The following is a 21,271-nucleotide window of genomic DNA, read 5'->3' as shown; positions in this document are numbered from 1 at the left end:
GCATAAGCGATCGGATGATCGCAGCTTCTAGTCTCCCATGAAGACTATTGAAGCAAGTAAAAATAATGAAAAAGTTTTTAAATATATATATATATATATATATATATATATATATATATATATATATATATATATATATATATATATATATATATATATATAAATTAAGTAAAAGGAGACAGCACTCCAAGTCCTTTTCAAGGTGAAAAAAGTGTGAAGTTTATTCAACCCACATCTCTGTGCGACGTTTCGGCTCACACTGAGCCTTTTTCAAGCAGTGAGTGTTACTAACAATAGTGTTTTTATAGGCATAATCTACCATCATTTACATAATTAACCATCAATCATTAATAAATACATAAAACATTTTTATAACATATGTGCAAAAGGATCCTTTGTGCAATCCTAATCTCATAAAGTGAACTGTGCTAAAGTGCTAGTGTAGTCATATATCCTCACAATTATTTCTCTTATTTTCCACATATTCTTGTTATTTCTTTCCCAATAAACATTTATCACGTGCTTGTACATGTTTATAATTATTTAAATTCCTTACCCTGCCCGCATATAGGTCAGACCACATGGAGGACGCTATATCTGCCATTATCGGCGTTCTACTACCTCTACTGCGCATGTCCTGACGTCATTTTACTCTGTCATAACTTGCCAGCCAATCACAATCTATTCGTGGTGTATTTCCCCTTTATATTTTATGCTTATTGGGAAAGAAATAACAAGAATATGTGGAATGGAAAATAAGAGAAATAATTGTGAGGATATATGACTCAACACTCACTGCTTGAAAAAGGCTCAGTGTATATACACACACACACATATAAAAGTACAAATAAAAAAAAAATCAAATATACACATATTTGGTATCGCCGTGTTCAGAATCCGATCAATATATAAAAAGAATTAATCCAATCAGTAAACAGAGAAGCGATAAAAAAATCAAAACCCCAGATTACATTTTTTTTGTCACTGCAAGATTGCAATAAAATGCAATAACGGGCGATAAAAAGGATCGTATACACACAAATGGTATCAATAAAAACGTCAGATCAGTGCGCAAAAAAAAAGCCCTCACCCAGCCCCAGATTCCGAAAAACGGACACGCTAAAGTCTCCGAAAATGGCAATTTTATTTATTTTATTTTTTTTTACAAACTTTGGATTTTTTTTCACCACTAAGGCCGGCCTCACACTAGCGAGTTTTACGGACGTATGAGCGCATAAACTACGTCCGTAAAATACGCATAACACACGGCCCAATGATTCCCTATGTCCCAGCTCCTATCTGCCGTATTTTACTGATCCGTATTATACGGTCTTGTACGGCCGTACAAAATCGCAGCATGCTGCGTTTGTCACCGTATTGCGCAAAAAAATCGCCAATGAAAGTCTATGGAGGCAAGAAAAATACGGATTACACACGGACCAGCCGTGTGACCTGTGAGAAATGCGCACCGTGTTAGAGTGAAAAGCCGGTAATTCAATTGCCGGCTTTTCATTTCTCCTTCACATACCCGACAGGATATGAGACATGGTTGACATACAGTAAACCATCTCATATCCCTTTTTTTTTTTGCATATTCCACACTACTAATGTTAGTAGTGTGTATGTGCAAAATTTTGGCGCTGTAGCTTGTAAAATAAAGGGTTAAATGGCGGAAAAAATTGGCGTGGGCTCCCGCACAATTTTCTCCGCCAGAGTGGGAAAGCCAGTGACTGAGGGCAGATATAAATAGCCAGGAGAGGGTCCATGGTTATTGGCCCCCCCGTGGCTACAAACATCTGCCCCCAGCCACCCCAGAAAAGGCACATCTGGAAGATGCGCCTATTCTGGCACTTGGCCTCTCTCTTCCCACTCCCGTGTAGCGGTGGGATATGGGGTAATGAAGGGTTAATGTCACCTTGCTATTGTAAGGTGACATTAAGCCAGATTAATAATGGAGAGGCGTCAATTATGACACCTATCCATTATTAATCCAATAGTACAAAATGGTTAAGAAAACACACACACATTATTACAAAGTCCTTTAATGAAATAAAGACACAGGTTGTTGTAATATTTTATTATTCTCTTAATCCAGCTGAAGACCCTCGTTCTGTGAAAAAGTAAAAATAACAAATCAACAATATCTCATACCTTCCGATGATCAGTCACGTCCCACGAAGTAAATCCATCTGAAGGGGTTAAATAATTTTACAGCCAGGAGCTGTGCTAATGCACTCGCTCCTGCCTGTAAAACCCCGGGTACTGAATGGAAAGCAGTTTGATCTGTAGTTACCTTGAGTCGCGGTGATGCGCCCTCTGCTGGATGTCCTCATGAACTGGAGCCTTGGAAAAGTTCCCACGCTCGAGTTCATATGAGGACATCCAGCAGATGGCGCATCACCGCGACTCAAGGTAACTACAGATCAAACTGCTTTCCATTCAGTACCCGGGGTTTTACAGGCAGGAGCGAGTGCATTAGCAGAGCTCCTGGCTGTAAAATGATTTAACCCCTTCAGATGGATTTACATCGTGGGACATAACGACGGAAGGTATGGAATATTGTTGTTTGTTTTTTTAACTTTGTTTCAGGACGATGGTCTTCAGGTGGATTAAGAGTCTAATAAAATATTACAACAACATGTGTCTTTATTTCATTAAAATACTTGTAAATAATGTGTGTGTGTTTTCTTAACCATTTCATACAATTGGATTAATAATGGATAGGTGTTATAATTGACGCCTCTCCATTATTAATCTGGCTTAATGTCACCTTACAATAGCAAGGTGACATTAACCCTTCATTACCCCATATCCCACCGCTACACGGGAGTGGGAAGAGAGTGGCCAAGTGCCAGAATAGGCGCATCTTCCAGATGTGCCTTTTCTGGGGTGGCTGGGGGCAGATGTTTGTAGCCGGGGGGGGGGCCAATAACCATGGACCCTCTCCTGGCTATTAATATCTGCCCTCAGTCACTGGCTTTACCACTCTGGCGGAGAAAATTGCGCGGGAGCCCATGCCAATCTTTTCCACGATTTAACCCTTTATTTTACAAGCTACAGTGCCCAAATTTTGCACATATACACTACTAACATTAGTAGTGTGGAATATGCAAAAAAAAAGGGATATGAGATGGTTTACTGTATGTAAACCATGTCTCATATCATGTCGGGATTGGGAAGGAGAAATTAAAAGCCGGCAATTTAATTAGCGGCTTTTCACATACATTGCGCTGAATTAAATATAAATACAGAATATATATATATATGTGTCTCAATGACATATGTATATATACTGTATATATGTTTTAACGAACATTTGAGCACATAAATCCATTAGATGTCAGTTTTGCAAGCCTGCGAGAAAATATCGCAGTACGGATGCCATACGGATTACATATGGAGGATGCCATGCGCAAAATACGCTGACACACCCTGCCTACGGATGACATACGGATCACTATTTTGGGGACTTTTCTGCGTATTATGGCCGTAAAAAATGGACCGTATTTACATACGCTGAGTGTGAGGCCGGCCTTAAATAAAAAAGAACCCAGACATGTTTGGTGCCTGTGAACTGGTAATGACCTGGAGAATCATAATGGCAGCTCAGTTTTAGCATTTAGTGAACATGGTAAAAGAAACAAATATCCAAAAATCAGTTGTGTAGTTGCACTTTTTTTGCAATTTCACCGCATTTGGAATTTTTTTTCCCATTTCCAGTACAAGATATGGTAAAATCAATGGTGCAATTCAAAAGTACAACTCGTCCGGCAAAAAACAAGCCCTCATATGGCCATATTTGAACCTGTGGCTTTTTTTTTAATTTCATATTTTTTTAACACATTTGTTTTTCACTTTTTACTGCATTTGTTAGTCCACTTAGGGGACTTGCAGCTGTGATCATCTGATTGCTTGTGCTATACGTAGCAGTGCGCCAGCACTGCTATGGATAGAGAAAAATACGATCTCCTATGAACCCTCTGCCTGTCATGACAACCCATCAGAATGACGCCACCCGCCAGGTGTTAAATGCCATTGTCAGAGATTGACTGTGGCACCTAACTGGTTAACAGCTCCGCTCGTGGCTGTTAAAGGCACATGATGGTTGATTTAAACTGCGAGTCCACATTAAAGTCGGGGACATGACATATGAAGTACTAGTTCGGAAAGGGGACAAAGGTCATCTGTCAGTAGGAAGAACTCTCCTAAGCTGTCTATATAGGCATGCAGGTCATAGAAAGTTGAGTCAAATTATACCTTGATATCTGAATGGTTCATGAAAAATCCACGTTTTTCTTATATGGAAATTAGGTGAATATATCTCTGTGCCAGACGAATATATACTTTGTGCCTTGACAAGACAGGATCATCCCTACTAATTTGATCTACCCACATGTAATCTATTAATACATGTTGAATTATAACATAAATACATAAGTACAGAGACCTGTTCCACAACCTCACCAACTCTAAATGTGTGTTTGTATATATATATATATATATATATATATATATATATATATATAGATATAGATATATATGTACAGTACAGACCAAAAGTTTGGACACACCTTCTCATTTAAAGATTTTTCTGCATTTTCATGACTATGAAAATTGTACATTCACACTGAAGGCTTCAAAACTATGAATTACCACATGTGGAATTATATACTTAACAAAAAGTGTGAAACTACTGAAAATATGTCTTATATTCTAGGTTCTTCAAAGTAGCCACCTTTTGCTTTGATGACTGCTTTGCACACTCTTGGCATTCTCTTGATGAGCTTCAAGAGGTAGTCGGGGAGTATGGAGCGGGCGCCGGGCATTGACTGCAGGAGAGTAGGGAGGGACTAATCGGACTGTGGCCGTCGCTGATTGGTCGCGGCAGCCATGACAGGCAGCTGGCGAGACCAATCAGCGACGCGGGATTTCCGTGAAGGAAGTTGCCAACAGAAAGACGGAAGTACCCCTTAGACAATTATATATATATATATATATATATATATATATATATATATACATATATATATATATATATATATATATATATATATAAATTGAAACAGCACCAAACACAGTACCTTAACAAAGTGCACACATCCCCAGCCAGCAATCTTAGAAGGCTCCTTGCAATAGTTGAAAATGTAGCGTATGTTGGGGTGATATTCCTTTTATTGATGCTTTTTTTTGCATATTTTATCATTAAAATTAATTTTTAATGTGGAGAAATGATATATATTTATAGGGCAGTTGGTTCCTTGTTTTGTTGCCACTGTGGGAAGCGGAGGGTGGGGATATTATTCCTCTCCTTTCCGTTTCCCCATTAAGGTATGGGATGCCCCACTTAGTTGTTGGGATTTTCCCCCACCTAGTGGCATCTCTAGGACTCACACCCTGCCTATTATGGTATGGTTTATGCTATGTATTTGTTCATAAAAAATACTTAAAAATTAAAAATTGTAATGGTTATGCATTTGTGACGCTGCTAATCTTACTATGTAACCAATGCTGTATATATATTCCGGATTTATAAATTGTATGATTGAATCTGTTGATTTTAAAGTTATGGGAATAGATTGCATATTTGACCATTTCCAAAATGGCGATTTGAGCATCACAGGTGCCAGTGCGCATGTGCAGGCACATGGAATGTCTGACATCACAGACATGCCCAGTGGAATCATATGGACGCTGAGGACACAGCATGCGGCGATAGTGGAACATGTGAGTGCGATTCCCACTAGGATGTGACACCTGGAACCATTTAACTACGGTATTTATGTATTTTCATTTATAATGTGCACAACATTTAATATGTGTTATTGTTATGATGTTTTATAAAAAAATCACATGTATATGCACTAAGCACTAATTATATATTTTGTATATATTGTACACTCTTTAATAATTTGTGAATAATTGATATATCAAATTGATGAAAGGAGCACCTATATATGTCTGTACTTGTAGTATATTCATTGCTTGAGAAAGGATTGTATCCGAAACGTCGCCACACCATTTGGGCAATAACATCACTTTTTCTCTGGAAGTCTGCTGTGCAGTTTCCCTTTTTTCTTATATATATATATATATATATATATATATATATATATATATATATATATATATATATATATATATATATATATATATATATATATATACAGTTAGGTCCATATATATTTGGACAGAGACAACATTTTTCTAATTTTGGTTATAGACATTACCACAATGAATTTTAAACAAAACAATTCAGATGCAGTTGAAGTTCAGACTTTCAGCTTTCATTTGAGGGTATCCACATTAAAATCGGATGAAGGGTTTAAGAGTTTCAGCTCCTTAACATGTGCGACCCTGTTTTTAAAGGGACCAAAAGTAATTGGACAATTGACTCCAAGGCTATTTCATGAACAGGTGTGGGCAATCCCTTCGTTATGTCATTCTCAATTAAGCAGATAAAAGGCCTGGAGTTGATTTGAGGTGTGGTGTTTGCATTTGGAAGGTTTTGCTGTGAAGTAAACATGCGGTCAAAGGAGCTCTCCATGCAGGTGAAACAAGCCATCCTTAAGCTGCGAAAACAGAAAAAACCCATCCGAGAAATTGCTACAATATTAGGAGTGGCAAAATCTACAGTTTGGTACATCCTGAGAAGGAAAGAAAGCACTGGTGAACTCATCAATGCAAAAAGACCTGGGCGCCCACGGAAGACAACAGTGGTGGATGATCGCAGAATAATCTCCATGGTGAGGAGAAACCCCTTCACAACATCCAACCAAGTGAACAACACTCTCCAGGAGGTAGGCGTATCAATATCCAAATCTACCATAAAGAGAAGACTGCATGAAAGTAACTACAGAGGGTTCACTGCACGGTGCAAGCCACTCATAAGCATCAAGAATAAAAAGGCTAGACTGGACTTTGCTAAAAAACATCTAAAAAAGCCAGCACAGTTCTGGAGGAACATTTTTTGGACAGATGAAACCAAGATCAACCTCTACCAGAATGATGGAAAGAGAAATGTATGGCGAAGGCGTGGTACAGCTCATGATCCAAAGCATACCACATCATCTGTAAACCACGGTGGAGGCAGTGTGATGGCAGTGGCACTGGGTCACTAGTGTTTATTGATGATGTGACACAGGACAGAAGCAGCCGAATGAATTCTGAGGTATTCAGAGCCACACTGTGTGCTCAGATCCAGCCAAATGCAGCCAAACTGATTGGTCGTCGTTTCATACTACAGATAGACAATGACCCAAAACATGAAGCCAAAGCAACCCAGGAGTTAATTAAATCAAAGAAGTGGAATATTCTTGAATGGCCAAGTCAGTCACCTGATCTCAACCAAATTGAGCATGCATTTCACTTGTTAAAGACTAAACTTCAGACAGAAAGGCCCACAAACAAACAGCAACTGAAAACCACCGCAGTGAAGACCTGGCAGGGCATCAAAAAGGAGGAAACACAGCGTCTGGTGATGTCCATGCGTTCAAGACTTCAGGCAGTCATTGCCAACAAAGGGTTTTCAACCAAGTACTAGAAATGAACATTTTATTTAAAATTATTGAATCTGTCCAATTACTTTTGGTCCTTTTAAAAACAGGGTGACACATGTTAAGGAGCTGAAACTCTTAAACCCTTCATGCGATTTTAATGTGGATACCCTCAAATGAAAGCTGAAAGTCTGAACTTCAACTGCATCTGAATTGTTTTGTTTAAAATTCATTGTGGTATTGTCTATAACCAAAACTAGAAAAATGTTGTCTCTGTCCAAATATATATGGACCTAACTGTATATTACATAAAATAGAAAAAAATGCCTACAAGAACTATCTAATACTGTATATTATTATCCATATAATAAAAAATATTAAAAACAGAAAAAGTCCCATGACCACATTTAAGTAAACTAAACTTACTTTTGAAAAATAATTCTTTGAATCCAATAGCTGACCATCTGTTGCAGAAAAGTCACCCAAGTTACATGTTAACATAGGACCCTTCTTTGATGTCACCTTCACAATTCTTGCATCCATTGAACTTGTGGGTTTTTGGAGAGTTTCTGCTTGTATTTCTTTGCATGAAGTCAGAATAGCCCCCAGAGCTGCTGTTTGATGTGAACTGCCTCCCACCCTCATAGATCTTTTGCTTGATGATACTCCAAAGGTTCTCTATAGGGTTGAGGTCAGGGGAAGATGGTGGCCACACCATGAGTTTATCTCCTTTTATGCCCATAGCAGCCAATGACTCAGAGGTATTCTTTGCCGCATGAGATGGTGCATTGTCATGCATGAAGATGATTTTGCTCCTGAAGGCACGTTTCTGCTTTTTATACCATGGAAGAAAGTTGTCAGTCAGAAACTATATACTTTGCAGAGGTCATTTTCACACCTTCAGGAACCTTAAAGGGCCCTACCAGCTGTTTCCCCATGATTCCGGCCCAAAACATCAGGGCCGCCATCAGGGCATTACTGCCCTCACTGGCGTATGGGGCCCGGTCAGCAGTCAGCAGGGGGGCCGCATCGTGCACCGTCTCTTCTGCTGATCGGGCCCCAGCGGCAGGATTTTGCCGGTGCTGTAACTGAACCCTGCGTCCGAGACGCAGGGTTCAGTTACACTCTATTCCTGTGTGGGCCCGACCCCGCATGGCAATAGTTAAAGTCGCCAGCTAATAGGAGGCTGGCAGCGAGATGATTCGCCGGCGAGTGCGCTCATTCAGCCTGGAGGGAAGATCACTCGCTGCAGGGGTGCGGCAAGGTAAGAGGAAAGGGTTTTTTCTTATTTTTTTTTTTTTTTATTGAAAGCGGCAAGCTGTCAGGGTGGAGATAAGTGTCCATCCTTCGGGTGCAGAATAGAGATGGGGCAGAATGGAGACGGGGCAGGGTGAAAGATATGGAGGCATGATTGGAAACACAGGGGGCAGGATTGGAGACACGGGGCATGATTGACAGGGGGAATAATGGAGTCACGGGCATGATTGGAGACATGGGGCTGAATGGAGACACAGGGGGCATGATTGGAGACACAGGGCATGATTGGAGACACAGGGCAGAATGGAGACATGGGGCATGATTGGAGACACGGGGCATGATTGGAGACACGGGGCAGGATTGGAGACACGGGGCAGGATTGGAGCCATGGGGCATGTTTGGAGACACAGGGCAGGATTGGAGACTCAGGCAGGATTTGAGACACGAGCATGATTGGAAACACGGGGCAGGATTGGAGACACGGGGCAGGATTGGAGACACGGGGCAGGATTGGAGACACAGGGCATGATTGGAGACAAGAGGCAGGATTGGAGACACAGGGCAGGATTGGAGACATGGGGAATGATTGGAGACACAGGGGGCATGATTGGAGACACAGGGGGAATGATTGGAGACACAGGGGGCATGATTGGAGACACAGGGGGCATGATTGGAGACATGGGGCAGAATGGAAACATGGTGACAGGATGAAAGATATGGGGGCAGGATTGGAGACACAGGGGGCATGATTGGAGACATGGGGCAGAATGGAAACATGGTGACAGGATGAAAGATATGGGGGCAGGATTGGAGACACAGGGGGCAGGATTGGAGACATGGTGCGGGATGGAGACAGATCGGGCAGGATGGAAACAGATGGTGCAGATTCATGGGGAAGGATCATGCGACAGATGGGGCAGGATCATGGGACAGATGGTGCAGGATAATGGGACAGATGGGGCAGGATCATGGGACAGATGGTGCAGGATAATGGGACAGATGGGGCAGGATAATGCGACAGATGGGCAGGATCATGGGACAGATGGGGCAGGATCATGGGACACCATATGGGGCAGAATGGATACTCATGAGGGCCGGATTGGAGAACATATGGCTGGAGCCAGGAATGAGACACACGATAGCCAGGATGAGGGCTATTATTAACATAGGGGCTAATTAAGGGATACTGTTACTGCAGTGATGTATTTATTTTATTTTTTGAGGATACTGTTTTAAATGGGGAGGTGGTCCTGTCACTGTGCAGAGTGACACTATGTTGCCTTTTTTTCTTCGTTTGGTGTAGTGTAGAAGTTGGGGAAAAAAAAAGTAATGTGTTCTTTAAGCGGTGCTCTAGATAACTGTGTTATTTCCTACATAGATGTGTCCTGGCTGGAAGAAGTGACGTCGATCTGTGCTGGATGAAGACGAAAGACTTCACCTAGAGGTGTCACTGGTGAGTCCATGTGTTACCTATACACTAATATTTAGAATTGAGAGTCCTCAGTGGTTGATACCTTTTAATGGCTAACTGAAAAGATGGTAACAAATTGCAAGCTTTCGAGACTACATACGTCTCTTCATCAGGCAAAGACTAAAACAAATTCTGAAGAATCACATATTTATGCACAACATAGTATAAGACAGGTGACATGAAGCAGAATTACCATGGGTGATAAACAGTTACGTCCATAAATATTGGGCCAATTCTTAGATAAGGATTGTTTTATTGTCCTGTGATTAGGGTCTGGTTCTGTTGTGATGACCCCACATGGTCTGATGGGCAAGTTCATTAGTTGATGTAAAAAGACATAAATCCGTGTGACACATTCATTCCTGCATTTAGAGTGTCAAAGGTCGTCATCAGTTTATATTCCCAGACTCTCCTGTCTTTCTGCGATTTGAAGTAAAGGACACACCCAGCTTCATTCAGGACACAACTGACCTATTGAATAAACTATCAGCAATAGGTCCTCTACCAGAAGGAACCATCCTGGCCACCATGGATGTGGAATCTTTGTACTCCAATATCCCACACCAGGATGGATTAAATGCCTGCAAATTCTTCCTGGAAAACACAGGACTGATGCAAATTCTGTGGTGAAACTTATAAAATTCATCCTCACCCACAATTACTTTGAGTTTGACAAGAAGATCTATCTACAGGAGACTGGCACAGCAATGGGAAGTAAAATGGCCCCACAGTATGCAAATCTTTTCATGGCCAAGCTTGAAAGCGACTTTTTGTCCTCATGTCCCATCAGGCCTCTGGCGTACTACCACTACATTGATGACATTTTAATCATCTGGACGGAGTCTGAGCCACAGCTAAAGACGTTCCATGAACAGTTTAATCAATTTCACCCCACCATCAACTTGACACTCAACTACTCCTGTAGTGAAATGAACTTTCTGGACACCATCATTAAGCTGCTGAACAATAAAATAGAGACATCCCTGTATCAGAAGCCAATCGACTCTCCAACATACCTTAAATGGGACAGTTTCCATCCAAAACACATAAAAAACTCCATTGTCTACAGCCAAGCCATCAGATACAATCGTATATGTTCCAACCCAATGGATAGAGATGAACACCTTGGTTGCCTCAGAAAGACCTTTTTGAATCAGGGCTACCATCCAAGAACAATTGAAAATCAGATCACAAGAGCCACCAGAATATCAAGGAATCACCTGCTACATTACAAAGCTAAAGAAGAAAATAACCGGGTACCTCTAGTAGTTACCTACAATCCAAATCTGGAGGCGCTAAGGGGAGCTGCACGGAAATTACAACCTTTACTGCAAAAAGATGCCCGACTACAAGCAATTTTTCCAGACCCCCCACTACTGTGTTTTAGGCAGCCCCCAAATCTAAAAAGCATCATTGTCAAGAGCTCCCTGTCCTCTCCAACAGCTGCAGGTACCTTTCCTTGCAACCAGAAAAAATGTAAAACCTGTCCATTTATAATGACCACGGACAAGATAAAGATCCCCAATTCACATCAGGACTACAAGATACCAGGTACTTTCAGCTGCGTCACTTCTAATGTGGTGTACCTAATTATTTGTACTAAATGTCCAACTGGGGGTCTGTATGTAGGGGAGACAGGGCAGAAACTGAGAACAAGGATGAACTCTCATCGCCATACAATAAGAGAAAAAAGAATGGATCTACCTGTGGCAATACATTTCTGTCTCCCAAATCATAACATTATGGACATGAAATTACTTGTACTAAAAGGTATCTTCAAATCGCAGAAAGACAGGAGAGTCTGGGAATATAAACTGATGACGACCTTTGACACTATAAATGCAGGAATGAATGTGTCACACGGATTTATGTCTTTTTACATCAACTAATGAACTTGCCCATCAGACCATGTGGGGTCATCACAAGAGAACCAGACCCTAATCACAGACTAGAACCAGATCCTAAGGACAATAAAACAATCCTTATCTAAGAATTGGCCCAATATTTATGGACGTAACTGTTTATCACCCATTGTAATTCTGCTTCATGTCACCTGGCTTATCCATGGTTTTTTTCCCCTCTCCCTTTTTTTTTTTTCCCTATACTATGTTGTGCATAAATATGTGATTCTTCAGAATTTGTTTTAGTCTATGCCTGATGAAGAGACCTGTGTAGTCTCGAAAGCTTGCAATTTGTTACCATCTTTTCAGTTAGCCATTAAAAGGTATCAACCACTGAGGACTCTCAATTGTAAATATTTTTCTATCTACTGGCTAACATGGTACCAAGATATATTTATTTCCTTTACCTATACACTGACACTATACACTGTATACTATATACAGCGGTCCTGTGTATAATGTCACCAGTGATCACTGTATTACCTTTACACTGACACTGCATTGTTGTGAATTTGGATTCTGGGCTCCCCCGGTGGCTACTGGTGGAATTGAACTTGTGACATCATCTTCCCTGTTCACCTGTTCTGATTAGATCTGGGTGTCGCTATATAACCTTGCTGCTCTGTTAGTTGCTTGCCGGTCAACAATGTTATCAGAAGCCTCTCTGTGCTTGTTCCTGCTCCCAGACATCTACTAGATAAGTTGGACATTCGTCCATGTTTTGTTTTTGTATTTTGGTTCCAGTTCACAGCTGCAGTTTCGTTACTGTGTCTGGAAAGCTCTTGTTGATCAGGAATTGCCACTCTGGTATTATGAGTTAATGCCAGAGTCCTAAAGTAATTTCTGGATGTGTTTTGTTAGGGTTTTCTACTGACCATGAAAGTATGCTTTCTGTCTTCTGCTATCTAGAAAGCGGACCTCAAATTTGCTAAAACTATTTTCCTGCTGCGTTTGTTGTTTCATCTCATATCACCGCCAATATATGTGGGGGGCTTCTGTCTCCTTTTTGGGCATTTCTCTAGAGGTGAGTCAGGTCTTATATTTCCCTCTGCTAGCATTATTTAGTTCTCCGGCCGGCGCTGGGCATATAGGGATAAAAAGTAGGACATGCTACCTGGCTACTTCTAGTTGTGCGGTAGGTTTAGTTCATGGTCAGTACAGTTACCATCTTCCAAGAGCTTGTTCCTATTGAGGCTTATGCTAGTTCTCTGGCCATGGAGATCATGACAGTTTGACCGGCCCACTAAAGGGTTAAAATCCTTGGCTGAGAAAGGAGAGAAATAAGAAGTCTGCTGAAAATTTTTTTTTTTTTTTTTTTTTCTCTAGTAGTTAGTGTGCTCTTAATTGGATCACTTGCCAGTCTGTCTATTCTGCAGTCTTTCTTTTTTTTCTCTCTCCTTCTAATCTTTGAATGGCTCTATGTTCACCTGTCTATAATGGATCTACAGAGTGTAACTGCAGGTTTGAATAATCTCGCCACGAAAGTACAAAGTTTGCAAGATTTTGTTGTTCATGCTCCGGTATCAGAGCCGAGAATTCCTTTGCCGGAATTCTTCTCAGGGAATAGATCTAGCTTTCAGAATTTTAGAAATAATTGTAAGTTATTTTTGTCCCTGAAATCTCGTTCTGCTGGAGACCCTGCACAGCAGGTTGGGATTGTGATTTCCTTGCTCCGCGGCGACCCTCAAGATTGGGCTTTTGCATTGGCACCAGGGGATCCTGCGTTGCGCAATGTGGATGCGTTTTTTCTGGCCTTGGGCTTGCTTTATGAGGAACCTCATTTGGAACTTCAGGCAGAAAAAACTTTGATGTCCCTATCGCAGGGGCAAGATGAAGCTGAAATTTACTGCCAAAGATTCCGTAAATGGTCTGTGCTTACTCAGTGGAATGAGTGTGCCTTGGCGGCTACTTTCAGAGAGGGTCTTTCTGATGCCATTAAGGATGTTATGGTGGGGTTCCCTGTGCCTGCAAGTCTGAATGAGTCCATGACAATGGCCATTCAGATCGATAGGCGTCTGCGGGAGCGCAAACCAGTGCACCATCTGGCGGTGTCCACTGAGAAGACGCCAGAAAACATGCAGTGTGATAGAATTCTGTCCAGAAGCGAGCGGCAGAATTTTAGACGGAAAAATGGGTTGTGTTTCTATTGTGGGGATTCTACTCATGTTATATCAGCATGCTCTAAGCGTACTAAAAAGCTTGATAAATCCGTTCCCATTGGCACTTTACAGTCTAAATTTATTTTGTCTGTGACCCTGATTTGCTCTTTGTCATCTATTACTACGGACGCCTATATCGACTCTGGCGCCGCTTTGAGTCTTATGGATTGGTCCTTTGCCAATCGTTGTGGGTATGATTTAGAGCCTTTGGAGACTCTTATTCCTCTGAAGGGGATTGACTCCACCCCATTGGCTAATAATAAACCACAATACTGGACACAAGTGACTATGTGTATTAATCCGGATCACCAGGAGACTATTCGTTTTCTGGTGCTGTATAATCTACATGATGATTTGGTGCTAGGATTGCCTTGGCTGCAGTCTCACAACCCAGTCCTTGACTGGAGAGCTATGTCTGTGTTGAGCTGGGGATGTAAGGGGACTCATGGGGACGTACCTTTGGTGTCCATTTCATCATCTATTCCCTCTGAAATTCCTGAGTTCCTGTCTGATTATCGTGACGTCTTTGAAGAACCCAAGCTGGGTTCGCTACCTCCGCACCGTGAGTGCGATTGTGCTATAGATTTAATTCCGGGTAGTAAATACCCAAAGGGTCGTTTATTTAATCTGTCTGTGCCTGAACATACTGCTATGCGAGAATATATAAAGGAGTCCTTGGAAAAGGGACATATTCGTCCATCGTCATCTCCCTTAGGAGCCGGTTTTTTCTTTGTGTTAAAAAAAGACGGCTCTTTGAGACCATGTATTGATTATCGGCTTTTGAATAAAATCACGGTTAAATATCAATACCCATTGCCGTTGCTGACTGATTTGTTTGCTCGCATAAAGGGGGCCAAGTGGTTCTCTAAGATTGATCTCCGTGGGGCGTATAATTTGGTGCGGATCAGGCAGGGGGATGAGTGGAAAACCGCATTTAATACGCCCGAGGGCCACTTTGAGTATTTGGTGATGCCTTTTGGTCTTTCTAATGCCCCTTCAGTCTTCCAGTCCTTTATGCATGATATTTTCCGCGATTTTTTGGATAAATTTATGATAGTGTATCTGGATGATATTCTGATTTTTTCGGATGATTGGGACTCTCATGTCCGGCAAGTTAAGAGGGTTTTTCAGGTTTTGCGGTCTAATTCTCTGTGTGTCAAGGGTTCTAAGTGCGTTTTTGGGGTTCAGAGAATTTCCTTTTTGGGATATATTTTTTCTCCCTCTTCCATTGCGATGGATCCTGTCAAGGTTCAAGCTATTTGTGATTGGACGCAGCCCTCTTCTCTTAAAAGTCTTCAGAAATTTTTGGGCTTTGCCAACTTTTATCGTCGATTTATTTCTGGTTTTTCGGATGTCGTTAAGCCATTGACCGATTTGACTAGACAGGGTGCTGATGTTGCTAATTGGTCCCCTGATGCTGTGGAGGCCTTTCAGGAGCTTAAGCGCCGTTTTTCTTCTGCCCCTGTGTTGCGTCAGCCTGATGTGACTCTTCCTTTTCAGGTTGAGGTCGACGCTTCTGAGATCGGGGCTGGGGCAGTGTTGTCGCAGAAAAGTTCTGACTGCGCCGTGATGAGGCCTTGTGCCTTCTTTTCCCGTAAATTTTCGCCCGCTGAGCGGAATTATGATGTTGGGAATCGGGAGCTTTTGGCCATGAAGTGGGCGTTTGAGGAGTGGCGCCATTGGCTCGAGGGGGCCAGACATCAGGTGGTGGTATTGACTGACCACAAAAATTTGATCTATCTTGAGACCGCCAGGCGCCTGAATCCTAGACAGGCGCGCTGGTCATTATTTTTCTCTCGGTTTAATTTTGTGGTATCGTACCTACCGGGTTCTAAGAATGTTAAGGCGGATGCCCTTTCTAGGAGTTTTGAGCCTGATTCACCCGGCAACTCTGACCCCACAGGTATTCTTAAGGAGGGAGTTATCTTGTCAGCCGTTTCTCCAGACCTGCGGCGGGCCTTGCAGGAGTTTCAGGCGGATAGACCGGATCGTTGTCCGCCTGATAGGTTGTTTGTTCCTGATGATTGGACCAGTAGAGTCATCTCTGAGGTACATTCTTCTGCATTGGCAGGTCATCCTGGAATTTTTGGTACCAGGGATTTGGTGGCAAGATCCTTCTGGTGGCCTTCCCTGTCACGAGATGTGCGAGGCTTTGTGCAGTCTTGTGACGTTTGTGCTCGGGCCAAGCCTTGTTGTTCTCGGGCTAGTGGATTATTGTTGCCCTTGCCTATTCCTAAGAGGCCTTGGACACACATCTCGATGGATTTTATTTCAGATCTGCCTGTTTCTCAGAAGATGTCTGTCATCTGGGTGGTGTGTGACCGTTTTTCTAAGATGGTCCATTTGGTTCCCCTGCCCAAATTGCCTTCTTCTTCCGAGTTGGTGCCCCTGTTTTTTCAAAATGTTGTTCGTTTGCATGGTATTCCTGAGAATATCGTTTCTGACAGAGGAACCCAATTTGTGTCTAGATTTTGGCGGGCATTCTGTGCTAGGATGGGCATAGATTTGTCTTTTTCGTCTGCTTTTCACCCTCAGACTAATGGCCAGACCGAGCGGACTAATCAGACCCTGGAGACATATCTGAGGTGTTTTGTGTCTGCTGACCAGGATGATTGGGTTGCTTTTTTGCCATTGGCGGAGTTCGCCCTCAATAATCGGGCCAGCTCTGCCACTTTGGTGTCCCCGTTTTTCTGTAATTCGGGGTTCCACCCTCGATTTTCCTCCGGTCAGATGGAATCCTCGGATTGTCCTGGAGTGGATGCGGTGGTGGAGAGATTGCATCATATCTGGGGGCAGGTGATGGACAATTTAAAGTTGTCCCAGGAGAAGACTCAGCTTTTTGCCAACCGTCACCGTCGTGTTGGTCCTCGGCTTTGTGTTGGAGATTTGGTGTGGTTGTCTTCTCGTTTTGTCCCTATGAGGGTCTCATCTCCTAAGTTTAAGCCTCGGTTCATCGGTCCGTATAAAATATTGGAGATTCTTAACCCTGTTTCCTTCCGTTTGGACCTCCCTGCATCCTTTTCTATTAATAACGTTTTTCATCGGTCGTTATTGCGCAGGTATGAGGCACCGGTTGTGCCTTCCGTTGAGCCTCCTGCTCCGGTGTTGGTTGAGGGTGAGTTGGAGTACGTTGTGGAAAAAATCCTAGACTCCCGTGTTTCCAGACGGAGACTCCAGTATCTGGTCAAGTGGAAGGGATACGGCCAGGAGGATAATTCTTGGGTCACTGCATCTGATGTTCATGCCTCTGATCTGGTTCGTGCCTTTCATAGGGCCCATCCTGATCGCCCTGGTGGTTCTGGTGAGGGTTCGGTGCCCCCTCCTTGAGGGGGGGGTACTGTTGTGAATTTGGATTCTGGGCTCCCCCGGTGGCTACTGGTGGAATTGAACTTGTGACATCATCTTCCCTGTTCACCTGTTCTGATTAGATCTGGGTGTCGCTATATAACCTGGCTTCTCTGTTAGATGCTTGCCGGTCAACAATGTTATCAGAAGCCTCTCTGTGCTTGTTCCTGCTCCCAGACATCTACTAGATAAGTTGGACATTCGTCCATGTTTTGTTTTTGTATTTTGGTTCCAGTTCACAGCTGCAGTTTCGTTACTGTGTCTGGAAAGCTCTTGTTGATCAGGAATTGCCACTCTGGTATTATGAGTTAATGCCAGAGTCCTAAAGTAATTTCTGGATGTGTTTTGTTAGGGTTTTCTACTGACCATGAAAGTATGCTTTCTGTCTTCTGCTATCTAGAAAGCGGACCTCAAATTTGCTAAAACTATTTTCCTGCTGCGTTTGTTGTTTCATCTCATATCACCGCCAATATATGTGGGGGGCTTCTGTCTCCTTTTTGGGCATTTCTCTAGAGGTGAGTCAGGTCTTATATTTCCCTCTGCTAGCATTATTTAGTTCTCCGGCCGGCGCTGGGCATATAGGGATAAAAAGTAGGACATGCTACCTGGCTACTTCTAGATGATGCGGTAGGTTTAGTTCATGGTCAGTACAGTTACATCTTCCAAGAGCTTGTTCCTATTGAGGCTTATGCTAGTTCTCTGGCCATGGAGATCATGACACTGCATACTAAGTACAGATCTCCCGTGTATAATGGCACTTATGGTGATATTAGTATTGTGGTTTTTTATTATTACTGATCAGTATTATAGTATTCAAACACAAAATGGTGGTAATATGTTGTCCGGCCATGGTGTGGCGGTATTTGTTCCTTGTATGTGGTATTATTGGTCACCATATTATGGTAATATGTGGTCTGGTCATGGTGTGGCGGTATTTGTTCTTTGTATGTGGTATTATTGGTCACCATGTGGTGGTAATATGTGATCTGGTCATGGTGTGGCGGTATTTGTTCTTTGTATGTGATATTATAGGTCACTATGTGGTGGTAATATGGAGTCTGGTCATGGTACGGTGGTATTTGTCCCTTGTGTGTGATATTATTGGTCATTTTAAAAATTTAAAAATACACCTAAATTGCATTGCATATTTTAACAAATGTTTAATAGGTTAGAGTAGAGTAGGGCCAGACCAAAAGAGTCTACCGTGTCATGGTGGCGGCTTAAAAAATCTTTTGGCCAAAGCAAAGGCTGCTGGTTATATGTGTGATCTGGTGATGGGAACTGTTAATGTGTGATTAGTGAGAAGTGGAGTTTTTCCAACTACATCTGAATTGTTTAGTTTAAAATTCATTGTGGTAATGTCGATAACCAAAATTAGAAAAATGTTGTCTCTGTCCAAATTTATATGGATGTAACTGTATCTATAGATAGATAGATAGATCTATAGATAGATATATATAGATAAATAGATATATCTACAGATAGAAAGATAATCGATAGACAGATATATCTATCGATAGATAATCTATAGATAGATCTATCAAGCTATCTATCTATAGATATATCTATCTATCTATATATATATCTGTCTATCTAATATCTATCATCTATCTGTGTGTGTAAACATAATTATTCAATGGAGTATGTAAATGAAGAGGTTGGATAAGAAATGACATCACAAGTTTTTTTTATTTTTATTAAATAGTAGATCTTTATTTAGCTTACAAAAAAGCATACAAATCCGCATGGAAAAAACGCATGAAAATCCGCACGGATTTTTACCTGCATCTTCTGCCAAGAGATGCACAGGATATTCCACAGGCAAATCTGCAACGTGTGCACATAGTATGTGGGGTTTGTGTGGCAGGGTTGCTTTTTTGTCTCAGTCCGGCCCTGTATATTTTGCCTTATATACAAATCATTACCCTGGAAAGGATGTTCCCTAACATATTTCCTAGGAAAATCCATTTTGGTTTTGTTTTTGTATGTTTTATTGTGCGCCTGTAAAAAGTGGCGTAAGACAACATTGGTCAAAGCAGTGACCTGGGAGTCAGAAATGCTTCCAGGGGCGATCCCCATGATGTTCCCGTGTCATTTGAGCAGTGCTCCCATCAATTAATGACTTTTTTTGACCTTAAAAGGACCCCTGGGGGGATCGCAGCAAAAATGCTCGGTTTTCCCATAGACTTACATTGGGCTCGGTGCTCGGGTCGAGTACCCGAGTATTCCAAATTGCTCAACCCGAGCAACGAGCACCCGAGCATTTTAGTGCTCACCCATCACTAGTAATAATGCCCCCTCAGTGCCACGTACAAGTTATAATGCCCCCTCAGTGCCACATATAAGTTATAATGCCCCCTCAGTGCCACGTACAAGTTATAATGCGCCCTCAGTGCCACGTATAAGTTATAATGCCCCCTCAGTGCCACATATAAGTTATAATGCCCCCTCAGTGCCACATACAAGTCATAATGCCCCCTCAGTGCCACATACAAGTCATAATGCCCCCTCAGTGCCACATATAAGTTATAATGCCCCCTCAGTGCCACGTACAAGTTATAATGCGCCCTCAGTGCCACGTATAAGTTATAATGCCCCCTCAGTGCCACATATAAGTTATAATGCCCCCTCAGTGCCACATACAAGTCATAATGCCCCCTCAGTGCCACATACAAGTCATAATGCCCCCTCAGTGCCACATATAAGTTATAATGCCCCCTCAGTGCCACGTACAAGTTATAATGCGCCCTCAGTGCCACGTATAAGTTATAATGCCCCCTCAGTGCCACATACAAGTCATAATGCCCCCTCAGTGCCACATACAAGTCATAATGCCCCCTCAGTGCCACATACAAGTCATAATGCCCCCTCAGTGCCACATATAAGTTATAATGCCCCCTCAGAGCCACATATAAGTTATAATGCCCCCTCAGAGCCACATATAAGTTATAATGCCCCCTCAGTGCCACATATAAGTAATAATGCCCCCTCAGAGCCACATATAAGTAATAATGCCCCCTCAGAGCCACATATAAGTAATAATGCCCCCTCAGAGCCACATATAAGCTATAATGCCCCCTCAGTGTCATGTGCCAGTAACTATATGTACTGCTGAAGGGGGAACAGCGGTACTTCTGGCCAGTATATATAGTCCATATATAAAAATGTTTAAGTTGTGGGGACTTTTATGACTTATGGAAAAACTTTGTCATCAGTATATGGGTGTGTTCATAAAAATTAAAAAATAGGAAGTAATGGGCAAATAATAAATATTTTGTCACAAATATGCAAATAAAAGAGCATGCTGGGAGAAGCGAGTGTGACGCTACAGAGTGCGGTCTTTCAGCTGTAGCACATCACAGACAGCGTGTCTGTCGGCGGAGGAATTTATTGATCCTGAGAAAGACATTGCAAGATTCGTCTGTGCCCGGGATTCATCCGCTCAGACACAGTGTGAGGCCAATGTGGACAGTTTCCCACATGTTTGCCTGTGCTGACGTAGATCACAGGGATATAAGAAGAGACTGATTGTGCTGCCAGAGAACCAGAAGCAGAGTGGCGCAGCGGAAGCGTGCTGGGCCCATAACCCAGAGGTCGATGGATCGAAACCATCCTCTGCTAATGTTTATTTTTTTCAATAAATAA

General features: G+C 42.2%; 1 long non-coding RNA gene and 1 other non-coding gene across 2 annotated transcripts; both read left to right on the top strand.

Moving 5' to 3' along the window:
* The first annotated feature begins 5,430 nt into the window (after nucleotides 1-5,430).
* Nucleotides 5,431-21,186, top strand: LOC143769264 (uncharacterized). The gene is made up of 3 exons (XR_013214315.1): nucleotides 5,431-5,773; nucleotides 10,129-10,203; nucleotides 20,925-21,186. It is a non-coding gene; the product is annotated as an uncharacterized LOC143769264 (long non-coding RNA).
* TRNAM-CAU (transfer RNA methionine (anticodon CAU)) lies at nucleotides 21,176-21,247 on the top strand. The gene has a single exon. It is a non-coding gene; the product is annotated as a tRNA-Met (tRNA).
* The last annotated feature ends 24 nt before the right edge of the window (nucleotides 21,248-21,271 follow it).

This window comes from Ranitomeya variabilis, chromosome 4 (genome assembly GCF_051348905.1).
Source record: "Ranitomeya variabilis isolate aRanVar5 chromosome 4, aRanVar5.hap1, whole genome shotgun sequence".
NCBI lineage: Eukaryota > Metazoa > Chordata > Amphibia > Anura > Dendrobatidae > Ranitomeya > Ranitomeya variabilis.
This window is presented reverse-complemented; position numbering and strand designations above follow the sequence as displayed.